The sequence below is a fragment of the Canis lupus genome, chromosome 32 (genome assembly GCF_011100685.1).
Source record: "Canis lupus familiaris isolate Mischka breed German Shepherd chromosome 32, alternate assembly UU_Cfam_GSD_1.0, whole genome shotgun sequence".
In the NCBI taxonomy this organism is placed as follows: domain Eukaryota; kingdom Metazoa; phylum Chordata; class Mammalia; order Carnivora; family Canidae; genus Canis; species Canis lupus.
In genome coordinates this window covers 19,006,257-19,021,775 of record NC_049253.1, presented here as the reverse complement: position 1 = coordinate 19,021,775, position 15,519 = coordinate 19,006,257, and positions in this window count along the sequence as shown.

The window sequence follows — 15,519 nt, the reverse complement described above, 5'->3', positions numbered from 1 at the left end:
TTTTATTATTTTTATAAAGATCTAAATTCTTCTTTTGAACAGATTTTCAGGCTGGGCAAACCCTTTCCATCTATTTAGTCAAGATTCTGGTATTTAGCAACATTTCTGTCTGGGTATTCTGATCATCACCAAACAATAGCCATTTAGTATAGGCATTTCAAGGTCATGGTTTCACATAAAACAGGGAGATGTGTTGAATGCCTTTTATGTGCTATTTTTTGTACCTGAAGTTCCTGTGGTGAAGAAGACAGATAAGATCCTGACCTTACAGAGTTTACATTCCAGTATTAACTTAGATTTTATGTTCTTAATGTTCTAATTAACATTCCCAATGGCAATATATAGGAATGGTCACTTTACTGTGTTCTTATCAGCACCAGGTGTTTTAGTTGCTTGTTTGTATAATGAAGAAAAGGACAAAAAAATTAAGGTACCATTATGGATTGAATTGTGTCCCCCCACCCCCCAAGTAACATGTTAAAGTCTTTATCCCTGCTACCTCCTTGTTTGGAAGAAGTTTTTTTTTTTTTTTTTTTTTTTTTTTGAAGAGGTAATTAGTAAGGATGAGGTCATGAGGAGGGCCGTAATTCAGCAGAACTGGTGTCCTTATAAAAAGGGAAAATTGGGGTACAAAGACACACACACAGGAAGAGCACTGTGTGAACAGGAGGTGGAGATCGGGGTTATGCAGCTACAAGACAAGGAACACCAAGGACTGCCAGCAAACCACTAGGAGCTAGGAGTGAGGCAGGGAACAGATTGTCCCCCACAGCCCTCAGGCGGAGCAAACCTGCCAACACACTGATGTCAGACATCCAACCTCCAGAACTATGCAACAATATATTTCTGTTGTTTAAATCACCCATTCCATGGTACTTTGTTACGACAGCCTGAGCAAACTCACACAGGCATGTTTCTTACTTTGGGTTCCCCTGAAAGCAGACTTTGAGAAAAGGACTTGGGTGGTCTTTCATGTTTGTTTGACCCTGTGCTCAGGATATGAACCTTGCTCTCAGACATATCACAGTGTTTTGTTAGTTTTTTTCTCTTATTTTCCCAGTGGGTTTACATACAAAAGATAGTAGAATAAACCAAAGGCCTTCAATGAACAATAAATGTCTCCCCACAGATTGCCAAACTTGGGTAATCAATGATTAGAACTGGATGCAGGAGTGGATGTAGGTTTTGTGGGGCCTGAAGTTTATTTAATCTTCTCTAAGAGTAAAATTATAAATACAAGATTAGGAATAAAAGTTCGTGTTTACTTACAATGAAAAGAAATGAAAACATTCTAAATATAAGATGATAAATACTACAAATGTCCCTAAATCTAGAAATATATAACATTCTTGTTTTTTTCATTATTTCACATCCCTTTATGATGCCTTTTTTCTTATATAATTTGGCTGCATGTTCTTTGATCACCTCTTCACACCACATCAATTTTGTAGCATGGCTTTCTACAGAGAGAAAAGAAAATTAGTTGTCTTCCTCTAGCATGGCCGGTTAAAATTCATGTTTCATTATTGATAGATGGGATGCATAAAACATGTAACTTCACACATGCATCACATGCATGTTCTTGCTGCCACAGAATTCTAAGCCAGAAAGATGGGAATTCTACTAAAATCTATTTTAGATGATTTCCATAAAAATATATTTGGAGTTTATAATTGTATATGAGGTATCATCAAGTATAACCCTGACAGGAGAGAATTTCTGCCTTGATGAGGCATTGAGGATAACTGAATCCTCTGCTGATGTTTTTACACATCCGATGCTTAGAGGAATTTTACTCAGAGTTGCTTTTGGCTCTGATCATTACAAACCTTGTTTCTACCTACTTCCCACATACTTCCAGTGCTAGGTGTTACAGGACACGGTCTTATCCTGACCTGCCCCCTGACCCTGGTCTTTGAAGTCATAATGCCTGATAAGTTGGCTTAAGCAGGAAAAGTACCTGGAGTATTTTCTGTACTGGATCAGTCAGTAGTAGCTTACTATATAAGGAAGCGACCGCAGCCCTCACAAATATATCCCACTAAATCACAACTTAATGTGCCCCCAACCCAATTTCCCTTAACCAGATCCCTGAAACAGTAACACCATCGGCAGTGGGGTAATAGATAGGAAATCATAGTGGAAAGAGAGTGGCTTAACCAATTACAAGGAAAGTATTTTGCTTGTGTAAAGTTCACAGAAATCTAGAACTGTGTGAACAGGTCAGGATCCCTCCCCGGGCCCCAGAAGATGTCCATGCACGAGAGGACTCCTCCATGAGAGAGGCCCTGAAGCTTAAGTTTTGTTTGCTTCACAGTAAACCTGCCTTTCACAAGGCGAAATGAATGATCTAAGCTTCATCACAGGTATGTTCTTTAGATATTTAATTTTTGATCATGTGTACTTTGGCAGCAGGGACTAAAGTTTAGACAATCTGTTTGGGGCAATGGCAGGCTGCGATAAAATGGAGAGAATGTGGGCAAATGAGAAAAGGATCATTACAAGAGTTGGAAAGTGGTAGTGTGCATGGAAATAATAAGCTATGAATGCAAAATATGAGCCCTTTCTCTTTTATATCCACTATAAAGGATAGATGATGCTCTTCAAAGACAAGATAATGTCAACCTGATTTACTTAACTGAGGGAGTCAGAGAACTTGATTTTGTTCAATCCAGAGAGGTCTGTGCTATAAGGACCTATTTATCTACTGACAGTTAATTTGAGCTATTACTTTGTACCTTATTTTCATGTGGGCCTCAGACCACTTTATACTTTATAATGGAAAGTACACAAGGTTTGCTTTTAGCAACAGCAGTAAAAAATTGGAAAATGGCTAAGTGTATTTGTCATAATGATGATAATGATAATATTAGTCTCTGGGCCCACTGAATTGTTTGGTTGGTATTCTCTGGTCCAACTAAATCAGTGTTAAGGTAAGAAGAGCCCTTGACTATTTGGTAAATTTCTTTATAATAAAGGGAATGCTTTTTGATTAATAATTAAATTGTACTATAGATCTTCAGTTAAGGGAAAGGCACAAATAAATAAATTTCAAAGACATTAACATGCAATCTATTTTTTCAGTGAGTATAAAAACAAAGAAACAATCTAATAAATCAATAAAGGTAACAAGGATTTTAACGGGTTTTGACTTTGGTCTAAGAAGCTAGAGATTACTTAGATGTGCTTCATAACCAAGAAATATCCTGGTCCAGGTTTAACCACAGAGCTACTGGGTGGAAGGATGTGCTGACAAAGGAGTCAGATTCTCTAAATGCCTTGATTTTTTTCTCTCCCATATTAATCTTCTCCTGCTGTTGCAATAAATGACCACTAACTTGTGGCTTTAAACAGTAAAATGGGTTATCTCTACAACTCTGAAGTCAGAAGTCCCATCTGGGTCTCACTGGGCTAATGTCAAGGTGTCAGCAGAGCTGTTTTCCTTTCTGATGGTTCTAGGGAAGAATTCTTTTCCTTGCCTTTTCCAGATTCTAGGGGCTGCCCACATTCCTTGGTTCATGGCCACTTTTCTCCATCTTTAAGGCCAGTATTGCAACATTTCTTACACAGGCACATCACTTTCCAACCACAGCTAGCAAAGATTCTTCTACTTTTCAGGGCTCACGTGATTAGATTGGGCCCACCTGGATAACCCTTTGTGATAACATGGATGGACCTACAGAGTATCACGCTAAATGAAGTCAGACTGAGAAAGACAAACAATTTCACTCATGCATAGTATCTAAAAAAACGCAACGAATGAGTAAACCAAGATAAAGCATGATCAGATCTGTAAATACAGAGAACAAACTGATAGTTGCCAGAGTTGGGGTGGGATGAGAAAAATGGGTGAAGGGGAGCAGGAGCTACAAGCTTCCACTCACAGAATGAATAGGTCACCAGGATAAAAAGTACCTCATAGGAAATATACTCAGTGATATTCTAATAGGGTTGCATGGTGACAGATGGTACTACACTTGTGGTGAGCATAGCATAATGCACAGAGAAATTGAATCACTACGTTGTACACCGAAAACTAATGTAACATTGTGTGTCAACTACACCCAAATAAGAAATTAAAAAAAAAAAAAAAAGAACATTGAGGATTGTATTTTGTATGAGCTGAGTGGCTATCTAGCCTGCACATGAGACCATGAGATAAAATATTACTTCTTTGGCTACTATTTGTCTTGGCTTGATTTGAACTGTTGATTATACAATAAAGCCAAAGGGCATCAAAGTCCGTTACCAGATTCCTGCGTAGTCCATTTCCCTTCATTGCTACTTTGTCATTTCATGCTTTCCTGATTTTGCCCAAATATTTGCAATTTGGGTGGGGACCACAGCTTACTAGTCAACCCCAAATTCTTTTGCCTATATGCTATTATTCAACTTGCAAGTAAGTAAACTTGGGTCTAACAAAGTTCCTTTGAACTTTACAAATCAAAGAAAACTGACTCTAACATCTAAAGCAGCACCATGTGTGTGGAGAGAGAGACGCCCATCACAGCTGCAAGTTAGAGATCCAACCGAGATCTTCCGGCAGCCTGTCACCTATTGACTAGAGATCTTTGATTTGGGAAAAAGATGGTTTTTTATATCGATGCTGGCCTCTGCTATCCTTCCTTTTTAGGCTTTGCCATTAAAACTATTTACAATCAAGACATGAACCTCTCACTTGTCCTCCCTTTGATTTGTTTGGTGAATTGCTCCCCACTGGTACTATACCACAATTGAGACAGTTCTTTGTTCACTACAGTGGCAGCTGAGTAAATGAATGCATGAACAAATGAGACAATGTTGTGTGGTAGGTGAGCCCAGGCCTATTGAATATTGGCTTCATCAGCCTCAGTTTCCTCATCTAGAAAATGTGGATAATAATATCAACCCCATAAATGTATTGTAGGAATTTGAGATAATATATGTAAAATCCCTGAAACACAGAAACTGGCAGTAAATCTCTCTCAATAGGAATCATTACCCAGTGTTTTGCTCTTTGGGGATTACACAGCTAACCCTCAATAATCCACATGTGGGTTATTCTCCTTGCAAATTAGCTCCAGCAAAATTTTGAAAGTAAGTAGATTTTCCCACGAACTCCTCATTTACTCTTGGCTGACTTCCCACCACCAATCTAGTGTGTTTATAGAATGCAAACAATTTAATATTAAGCTATGTATTACATTAGTAGAAAGGTAAATCTGCGGCCACAAATGGGATACATTAAAAAACCAAACATTTATGACATTTGGATTCTCTAACTTGCATTACTTGCCAAGATTGCTGAACAAGCCAGATGTAAAAATTTTAATTTTGTGTTACATAGGGGGACTGGATAGCTGGCTAAATAATGGTATGGTTTTGTAAATTTATTTATTTATTTATTTTTACTTGACACTCTTACATCTTGTCTATGTATGAACACTAGTATTAATTTTCCCAAAACAGCTTTTCTGACATTTAAAATGTTTGCTGTCACTGGCTCAGTTGGGATCATCAGATCAGTCATGTCTGACCTCAATCCTTTTCCTGGGCCTCTGGAGAGGAGAACTAATGTAATCATGGCTTGCTGATGAGTTATCAGCCATTCCATGGAGCTGAATCCTGTAGATTAATAACGGAGAAATAGCAAGGTTAAAGCCATAGGGAAAAGGCTAACCTGTAAATACGTGGGGATGGTTAATAACAGTGGTAAAAATTTGAAAATGAGGTTATTAGGTTATAGTATAGTAGTGTAAGGCATCGCAATTCCAAACCAAGTTAAAGGTATTGCACTTGTAATGTTATCAGAGGGTAGGGGATAAGGATTTGAAAAGAAAGGGGAAAAAAATGACACCTACGTATTCCTGGTGTTTATAGAGGAAGAAGAAAAAAATGAATAGAAGGAACCAGAGGCCAAAGAACCTTCACAGAGAAGAGCAGGCCCATGTGTCTGCATCATACACTAATCCCACATCCGCCCATGTTGGTTGGCTCCAACACCCGGAGAGGAAGGTGCCTGGCATATGCTTTTTTTCCTTTTCTTCTATTCTGTAATGACTTTATCGAGATAAAATTCATATACTATGGAAGTCACCCATCTAAAGAATACAATTCAATGGTTTTTAGTGTATTCACAGGTATGTGCAACTATCACCATAGTCTTTAGAACATTTTCATTGCATCACAAGGAAACTTTGCACCTAGTAGCTATGACCACCCCCCCATCCCCACCTTTGTCTTCCTATTCCTCCTCCATCCCTATGCAGCCACTGATCTACTTTCAATCTCTATAGATTTGCCTATTCTACACATTTCATATAAATGAAATCATATAATATGGTGTTTTGTGTCTGGATTATTTCACTTAGCGTAGTGTTTCCCAGATTCATGTATGCTATACCATGTGTCAGTACATCATTCCTTTCTATGGCCTAATAATATTCCATTATACAGGTATACCATATTTGTTGATCCATTCATCAATAGATGAACATTGGGGTTATTTCTAGCTTTTGGCCATTATGAATATTAGGAATAAACATTCAAGTGTAAGTTTTTTATCTGGACTTAGATTTTCATTTCACTTGTGTATATGCCTAAGAGTGGAATTGCTGGGTCAGATGGTAACTAAGGAATTGCCAGGTTGTTTTCCACAGCAACTGCACCATTTTACATTCCCCTAGCAGCAATTGTACAAGGTCTCCACAGCCTTGCCTGCTGTCCACTGTCATCTGGTTTTAGATGGTTTCTTCTATGTGACAGAAGAAGTGAAATGAAAATATCAGATTTGCATTTTGGACAAAAGAGCCCACTATTATTAGTATTCTAAGAAAAGCTTCTTTTTTATTTCATGGTTCTACTACAAATATGAGTTGACTTTTCTCAACATGTACAATAATAATTTGGATGGTGAAGGGAAAATTGAATGTTCTCTACAAAATATGTAAAAAATAGTTTCTACATTATCATTTAAATAATAAACAGCCCAAAGTATGCCTCACTCCTCTCCAACCACCAACTGGCAAACTCTTACTCATCTTTTGGAACACTGGACACCTTCCCCAAGTCATTGGCTTGAGTTAGGTCACCTTGGGGTGAAGCTCCCATGGCACTTCTACTTCCTCTGACACAACATGCATCAGACTTGATTCTCATTTAGATAAATATCTGTCTTGTCCTCTAGTCTATAAAGTACTGGGGCAAAGTGACCTTGGCTATCCTCCCCACAATATCCCCAGCATCTAGCATATGTGTGTTGTGTACTCTCTAAATATTTGCCAAATGAAGGAGCAAGGAAAGTTTTACACTAACATTTTCCTGCTTATTAACTTACTTACTAACTTTTCCCAGCCTACTTACTTTGCAGTGAGTGTGTATAAATGAGGCTTACCCATGGAATTTGCTTTGTTTGAATACAAAACGTCTAAGCCACATCTTAGCTTTTTGACATGCTCCAAGAGCAGGCTTCTTTTGCCAGCAAATTCCACTCTGAATCAGCTAACGCTAAGGTATGTTCAATATTTGTCTAAAAACTATCCTAATCTTCCCCAACAGAGGCCAGAGTGTAGCTGAAACAGCTCTTCTGACATTTGGGAAGCTCTGATTCTGTCAGTCATTTTCTGTTCTTTATCATGGTTTTTCAAAGGAAAAAGCTGTTTTCCTGTGTGTGAGGACATTCTCTCCTATCTAATAATGCTCAATTGTCTTTCTATTCCATTAGTGTGTGGGAAACCACCTGTCCAATTGAGATCAGAGCTGTGGATGTCAAAGTGTCTCATTTTATATAGACATGCAGCTGTCAGATCAGAGATCAAAGGCTTGCCTTTAATGAAAACAAGTAATTTTCCCCAATATGACTGTAGAATTTATACAAATACAGTTATCTGGATCAAATGATTGACACTTGTACTTCTTGAGCTCCCAACATTTTATTTTTTTAATTTTTTAGAATTTTTTTGAGCTCTCATAATTTTACCAATGAGTTCGTCTTCCAAATAAAAGGACACAGAAAACATCCCAACCACTCCCTTCCTTTCCAATCCAGCCCCTTCTACTGTGGTCTTTGTAAAAGAGGTTTTATAATGGTGTCCTATGGGTCATGCTTGAGAGATATGTTTTACTTAACTAATAGTCGGGTAGCTTCAGGTCACAGCTCATATGACACTCCTCCAGACCGACCACTCCCTGATCCCTTAGACTACACCGACATTTCCTTTAGTAAGACTCAACACTGGTGTAATCATTTGCATAGCATTCACCACATACCAGGCACTATTCTAAATGAGTTTTATATATACCAACTCATTTAATCTTCCCAAAATTCTCTCTGTTTTTTAAATATTTTATTCATTCATAAGAGACACAGAGAGAGAGGCAGAGACATAGGCAGAGGGAGAAGAAGCCTCCCCTCTGGGAGCCCGATGTGGGACTCGATCCAAGGACCCTAGGATCACAACCTGAGCCAAAGGCAGACGCTCAACTGCTGAGCCACCCAGGTGTCCCATCCTCCCACAATTCAGATTATTCCAGTTTACAGATGAGAAAATGGAGGCATTTGAGCCCAAGCAGTCTGATTCAAGGTCTGTGTGCCTAAATAGCCACTTAAATGCCTATTTATCAGTAACTCCCAACCCCAACCTTTCCCCTTGAGCCCATCCCCCCCACATAAACCATTAGATAATGGGCTGTAAGAGGACAGGGTCACATCTACCTTGTCCTCGCTATTCCCTAACCCCATACCCAGCACCCGGCACAGAGTAGCTATATTGATGAATAAACTCTGAGTTCCTATGAACAGACAAAGGAAATTTGGGAACCAATAATTTATACCTGAGCCCTTGAACTGACGAGACTTTGTACAAGTCAAGGGATGCAACTCATGAGTAGCTCACCTTGTGTAGCCAGACAGAACTTGCCATGTTTCATGCAAGGCCAAGTTCTAAAGTTCAATAGTGCAAAAGTTTCAGAACAGGTTGCAACCTCCTCGGGAAGCAGGAGACAACCAAACTCCCTATCTGGTGCAAATGCTCTGGTGCCTGCTCTGACCCTGGCCATTGAGTGGCAACAAGGAATGACCTTAAGAACGTATCAACTTCTCATAATAAAAGAGCTGATGTCTCTGAAGCCCTTCAGCAGTCTTCCAGAAACTCTGTGCTGTGAGTTCAAGTCCTCACAATTCTTCGAGGAAACTTTTCTGTCAAGATTTGAGATCAGGAGGGAAACCTCCATGAGGGCAGCATTGTGTCGCCAGCACCTAGAACAGCTTGGAGTGACACAGAGCGGCGGATGCTAAATAAATGCTCGTCTAGTGAACTTTGTGGATGAGGATGCTTGAGGCTCAGCAAGTTCAGGCAGCATAGCCATCACCAAACAGCTGGTCAGCGGTACACTGTGGATTTCGGTTATGTAAGGCTCTCTGGGGCTAAGTCATGCTTTTCTCACATTCCACACTGACTCTGTGTAATTCTCATTCCCAAGAAACTGCTCAGTAGCATTAGGGTCTTGAGGGTTCAGGGGTGAGGACCACCTAGGATGGCCAGGGCCCAAAACATGGCTCTTACAAGTCCAGTCGTATTTCAGTGGCTTGGGCCAGCTGTGGATTTGGAGAATCTCAGAAGTTCTTCCATCTGAAAGCAGATCGGGGTCATGGAAGTGGAGAAACTGTTTGGAGGAGCTGGTGACTCCCCTCCCCCACTGTTTCTCAGGCCTGTCTCTTCCCTTTATTGTCACTGTTTGCAAAAAAATTAAAAAGTCAGAAAGGCTCTTTTTGCATTCTCTTTTTCCTGAACGTTCATGTCAGCAGGTTCTCTTCTTTTCCTGAATGTTCGTGAGCCACTGATGTCCTCTGTTAAATGCACTGCTTTCAGGGCTGACTTTCAGGCTGGATTAAAAGATATACGGTCCTGTACAAGCATTAACTCGTGGCCGTGCCCTGCATTTTTAAAGGCGCAGAGAGCTGCTGAAGTATGAAATGACATATCTTTCACAAATGACTGATCTCATTTCACTCTAAAAACTCTGGACTCATTATTTATGTGGAGGACCTATCTCCTCATTGGAAATCTTGGAGAGAAATTTCCAACCTCACCCTTATAGTTGCATATTTTTGAGATTCTATTTCTGTTACTCACAAAAAAAAATTTGCAAGCAGAGTATTATGGATATGCTCTGAAAGAAGATGACCTATTCCAATGAGTTATGGAATTGGTACTATCAGATATGAGTTGATCTATCTCCTTGCCTATTATGTCCTTTCTTCTTTGGTATGTCTGTCTGTGAGGCTAATAATGGGTATGGAAGCCTGCTAACATCTGATTCGGTTGGCCTTGGCTTTCAATTTACAAACTGAAAAATTTGTAGCAGCTCCGTTCAGAAAACATGTGCCTATGTAAAAAACTGATTGTGTTGGACTTATATGTTCCTGAGTGAGACAGATGGTCACTGTATAGCACAATTTGAGGTTCACAGTAAAAAGAAACTACCTAAGTTTTAATACTGTTAGGGTCAGATTTGCTACCTTAGCTCTTATGGTGTTAATCTGAGACTTAAGAAGTAAGTAAAATCAAATGTAGAGTAGCCCAGACAGAGGAGACAGTATCCTGAAATGGAAAGTGCACAGGATTTAGAATCTTAGCTCTGCCATTACTCATTGTGTATCCTTCGCCAAATCGCTCACCGTCTCTGAGCCTCACTGAGTGGCTCATTTCTAAAATAAGTTTAGTGGTATTCCCTTCATAGCTTGTGGCAAGGATGAAATAAGAGAATATTAGTGAAAGCACTGGTTCCTCCTTCCTACCTCTCACCTGAGGTAAACTCACCTGAGCCTGCCCAAGACTTCACCTGCCCAAGACAACCTGGTGATGCCACCACAGTTGTGTCCCACCATTAGCTCTCCTTGCCTTTCTCTTGTCCTTTGGCATTTTACAGTGTGTGGTTCCCTCTTAATATTCTTGAGCAATCTTGTGTTTGCCAGTCAAATTATGGGTAGAAAGTGAATATGCACGGGACGCCTGGGTGGCTCAGTGGTTGAGCATCTGCCTTCGGCTCAGGTCATGAACCCAGGGTCCTGGGATTGAGTCGCACATCAGGCTCCCTGTAGGGAGCTTCTCCCGCTGCATGTGTCTCTGCCTCTCTCTGTGTCTCTCTCATGAATAAATAAATAAAATCTTTAAAAAAAAAAAGAAAGAAAGAAAATGAATACCTACCATTGAGGAGTATAAGTGTGGGGAGGGAGAATGATATGCCCATCACCACATGTGTGGTGCACTGTGCACATGTTAATGTTTTAAGACAGCCTCCAACCCACTGAGCAGCTTGGGGAGCCTTGACATTTTACCTCTTCAGCATATGATGAGTCATCAACCAAAGCAACAGCCTCAGGCCTCCAACCTAGAAATGCAGGGATGTGGGATGGAATGGCACAGAAGTTAAGGACTTGGGCTCTGGACTGCCCACTCAGGAATCCCGCTCTGTATTTGTCCACCATGGGACCGTGGACTTTACCTATGTCTCAGCCACCTCATAGATGAAATTGGAATATGAATAATACTTTCTTGTTAAGTAATTAGTGTTACTATTTGTTACGGACTAGATGTTTGTGTCCCCTCCCCAAAACCATGTTAAAATCCTAACCCTCAATGTGATGTATTAGGAGGTGGGGCCTTTGAGGCATGATTGGAGCATGAAGGCAGAGTCCTTGTGAATAGGATTAGCGTGCTCATTAAGAAACCCTGGAAAACTCTCCGGCTCCTTCTACCAAAGTGAGAAGACAGCTATTAGCCAAGAAAAAGACCTTCACCAGGCACTAAATCTGCTGGCATCTTGATGTTGGACTTCCCAGCCTCTAGAACCATGTTATGTAAGCCACCCAGTCTACAGTATTTGTGTTGAAGCAGCCTCAACTAAGACAGCATCAGTATTATTTTCAGTCTTGGGAAATGAACTCATTCAGATCAGATTCTACTGGTTATAAGGAACAGAAGCCACTCAAGTAAGGTCAAGTGAAAGAAGGTTTTGAAGAGATACAAGAGAATCCCAGGGAAATGTAGTATGAGAAGTATTGCCAAGCCTCATGGGAACTGGAAAGTCATCTTTCTGTCTCTGTCCCTACATGAGTATGTGCACACACGCCCACATACACACACGCACAGAGACACAGAGAGGTTTTCTTTGTTGTTTGTCTTTACCTTTGGCCCATCTCCCCACAGCACATCAGCATCTTCTCCTTCTCACGGCCTCTGCTTCCCCATACTACTTCAGCTTCTATGTAGCATCAGCCTGAGAAGGGCTGGCTGTGCTCCTGATCCTACCGGGCCTCTGGCAATGCCCCCATGGGCATTGCATTTCCTAGTTCTAGAGAGGAGATGGCTGAATTCTGGTTAGTTTATGGATTGGTTTGGGGTGGTTCAGATATGGTGTCCCTGGTGCAATCAGCTGTGAGTGTGGGTCACATGGTTCTAGAATCACTGTGTCCCAGGCATGAGCACAGTAGGCTCATTAAGCTAGAAGAATGAGTTATACCTTAAATACTTCATCATACAATCTTAGTTCAACTGTAAAAACTATTACATGCCAATTTTCATAGGAAAAAATTTCAATAATATATTACTCATTTTTCCATGTTTTATATGTTTTTTCTGATAAAAGAAATACATACATATTTTATAACTTCTACAGAATACACAAAAAAGAAATTAAAAATATAAATGAACCTTGATCTTCTTACCTAGGAATTAACCTGGTTAAATTTTTATACATTTCTTCTTTTTTTTCTCTAGTGATCTTTTCATGGTTGTGGTCAAAATCATTATTTTTGTAACATGGTTTTTCTTGGTTTGAGTTCTCCTTGAAACACATTCTGAAATACAGATGTAGGAGAATATACTTCATTTTTAAAATGACTTCAGGAAATACCAGTAAGAAAGTAGGGAAGAGATACAGGGAAGGGAAATGTTCCAGTTACTGGGTAACAGGTTACTCCTTAATGGTATAAACTAACAATCATTTTATTTTGCATAAAATTTTGTGCATCAGGAATTGGGGGCGGGGTGCTCAGCTCTGAGATCTGAGCCTGCAGGCATCTGAGGGTCCTGCTGGTCGGGATGTTCCAGATGGCCCATTCCCATGGCTAAGGGTCTGCAAGGAACTCAATCGGGACGGTTGACCAGAGCATCTGCATGTGGACTCTCCAGTACAGCTGCCTCTGTGTAGCCAGACTTCTTACCTGGTGTCTGGTTTCTCCAATAGTGAGAGTCCAAGAAAACCAGACAGAAGCTAGGCTTTTTATGGTCTAGCCTTGGAAATCATTTAGTGTCCATTCTGCCATATTCTTTGAGTCAAGGCTGGCCCAAGCCCCCAGGGAAGGGGACATAGACCTTACCACTTAAGGGAGGAATGCCAAAGAATTTGGGGCCTTTCAAAAAATCACCACAGGAAGGAAGTAGATAGATTGTATATAATTAATCCAACTGGCATTCTGTAGCAAGGGAGCTGAGTTTTACTGGGGAACTCTTGGAAACTGTAGAAAACAACTCAAAATTGTCCCCAAGGAAGGCTGAGGAAGCTGAAGTATTTAACCATCCACTTCCCGTTAGTAATTGGTTGGGCTGGGAATTTGGGGAGTGAGTAAGAATTCCCCTAGGAATTGACAGGCATTCCTTTAGCCCTGACTTCTAGCATGTTTCCTGGTCAGGGGAAAGCCTCTGGCAGAGAGTTTCATGTGACCACAGCAAGCAGCCTCTCAGGAACAGAGAGATCTGTGCAGAGATGAATGCCACAGGGTTCTGAGGAAGGTACCAACCATATCTCCTACAGCATGGCTTACACATTTATCCTTGTCATTAAATAATCTTTGTGACAACTTCAATGGTTACATGGATAGTTTGTTGTTTAATTAACATTATCTTCAGCATAAAGCTGAAGGCTGAGGGAAAAAAAAATCACACCACTGTGTCAATGAATGTCAATACATGTTCTCTACCTTTAGACCACCAATTTCTCATCCTTCTGATCTTATTAGTTGACTCCCTCTCTACACCAAACTTTCACCTCTCTCCTCACGATCCCTTTCAATTTGCATCCCTTTACTTTCAGCAGGTGGCCTAGTCTTTTTCAGTAACAAATGGAAGTCATCAGAAATGACTAACCTCAACTCTGGGCTTTCTTACCCACCCATTGTTCTACATTGAATCCGTTTCTCATTCCCTTTGTTCCAACCTCCTTGAATGTTACACCAGCTCTCATTCTCCCCTTTTCCACCTGGCACTAACCCCCACCTGAGGTCTTCCCGCCTCCTTTTCCATCTTATCTGATTATCTCTCAACCTCTCGCTCACTCTCTGTTCCTCTCTGCCTTCCTACAGCCGCAGCCAATGCTTTCTTTGGGCTTAACTAACACTCCCCTGCCCCTCCAGCATCTATCATTTCTTTCTTCACTTCCCATCCATTCCACAATCCATGGCATTTGAGCCCCCACCCCTGCCACTCTCCCCAAACTGTGCTTGCCATGGTCAATCACCAATGGCCAACTCTGGGGGATGAGCTTTAGTGCCTGGCCCTTAGACTCCTGCTGCACTTGAGTCCACCAATAGCTCTCCTCTTGCTTAAAGCCCTCTGTCCTCCTTACTTCATGACTCTATCCTCTCCTGACTAACCACACCTTATGAACATTTCTTCTCTCTCTCTTTTGTTAGTCACCCTTCCCTTGGCTAGACTGAAATACTACCATTGCCTATCTGTTGCTAGCTTTCAGTGTACACTTCTTTCCTAGGTGATCTTATCCTCTTTCATGGCCCCAATTAGAAGTCTACAATCCCTTATCTGAAACCCTTAAGGCCAAATGGCTTCAGACCTCCAAATTTTTCAGATTTTGGGAAGGTAATAAGGAGCATATACTGGAGATTATATACTGATCCCAGAAGAGTCTGGGACAGCACCTTGTAGTCGAACACATGAATATCTCTGTAGCAAAACACAGAAATATTCACACTAAATGGGATTTTTACAGGGGTTATAAATAGTTCTCATGTATGTTCAGGTTAGGTTTTGGTGTCAGAAGAGATCAGGCAGGTTTTGTCACTAAATGAATTTTTGAAAGACTTCTGGGTTTTAGTTGTTTTTTTTTTTTTTTTTAATTTGGAAATTGCCCTTAAGGGATTGTACCATCTATGTGCTGCCATAACTTTCAAGTCTTTATTTCTATGCCACAGCTCTGTCTGGAGCTTTAGGCTTAGCTGACCAAAAGCCTGCTAGATACCTCTACCTAGAAGTCTTACAGACATACCATGCTAAACTCATCAGAAACAGAGTATGGTCCCTCTGTCGAAGGTCTGGTCCCTTGAGAAACAGACACTGAAACAGCCATCTGTGTGCAGGGAATTTCCTGGGGAGTGCTCTAGGGAACAGCACCTGGAAGACATGGAGAGAAGTTGAAGCATTTCACAGACACAACAAAGGCCTCTCAGCTGGTCTTCAGAGAGCTCTGGGGCTGAAATGGTCCTCCAGAGTTTTTTCTGAATTGAGAAAAGGAGTTTAGCTTTTG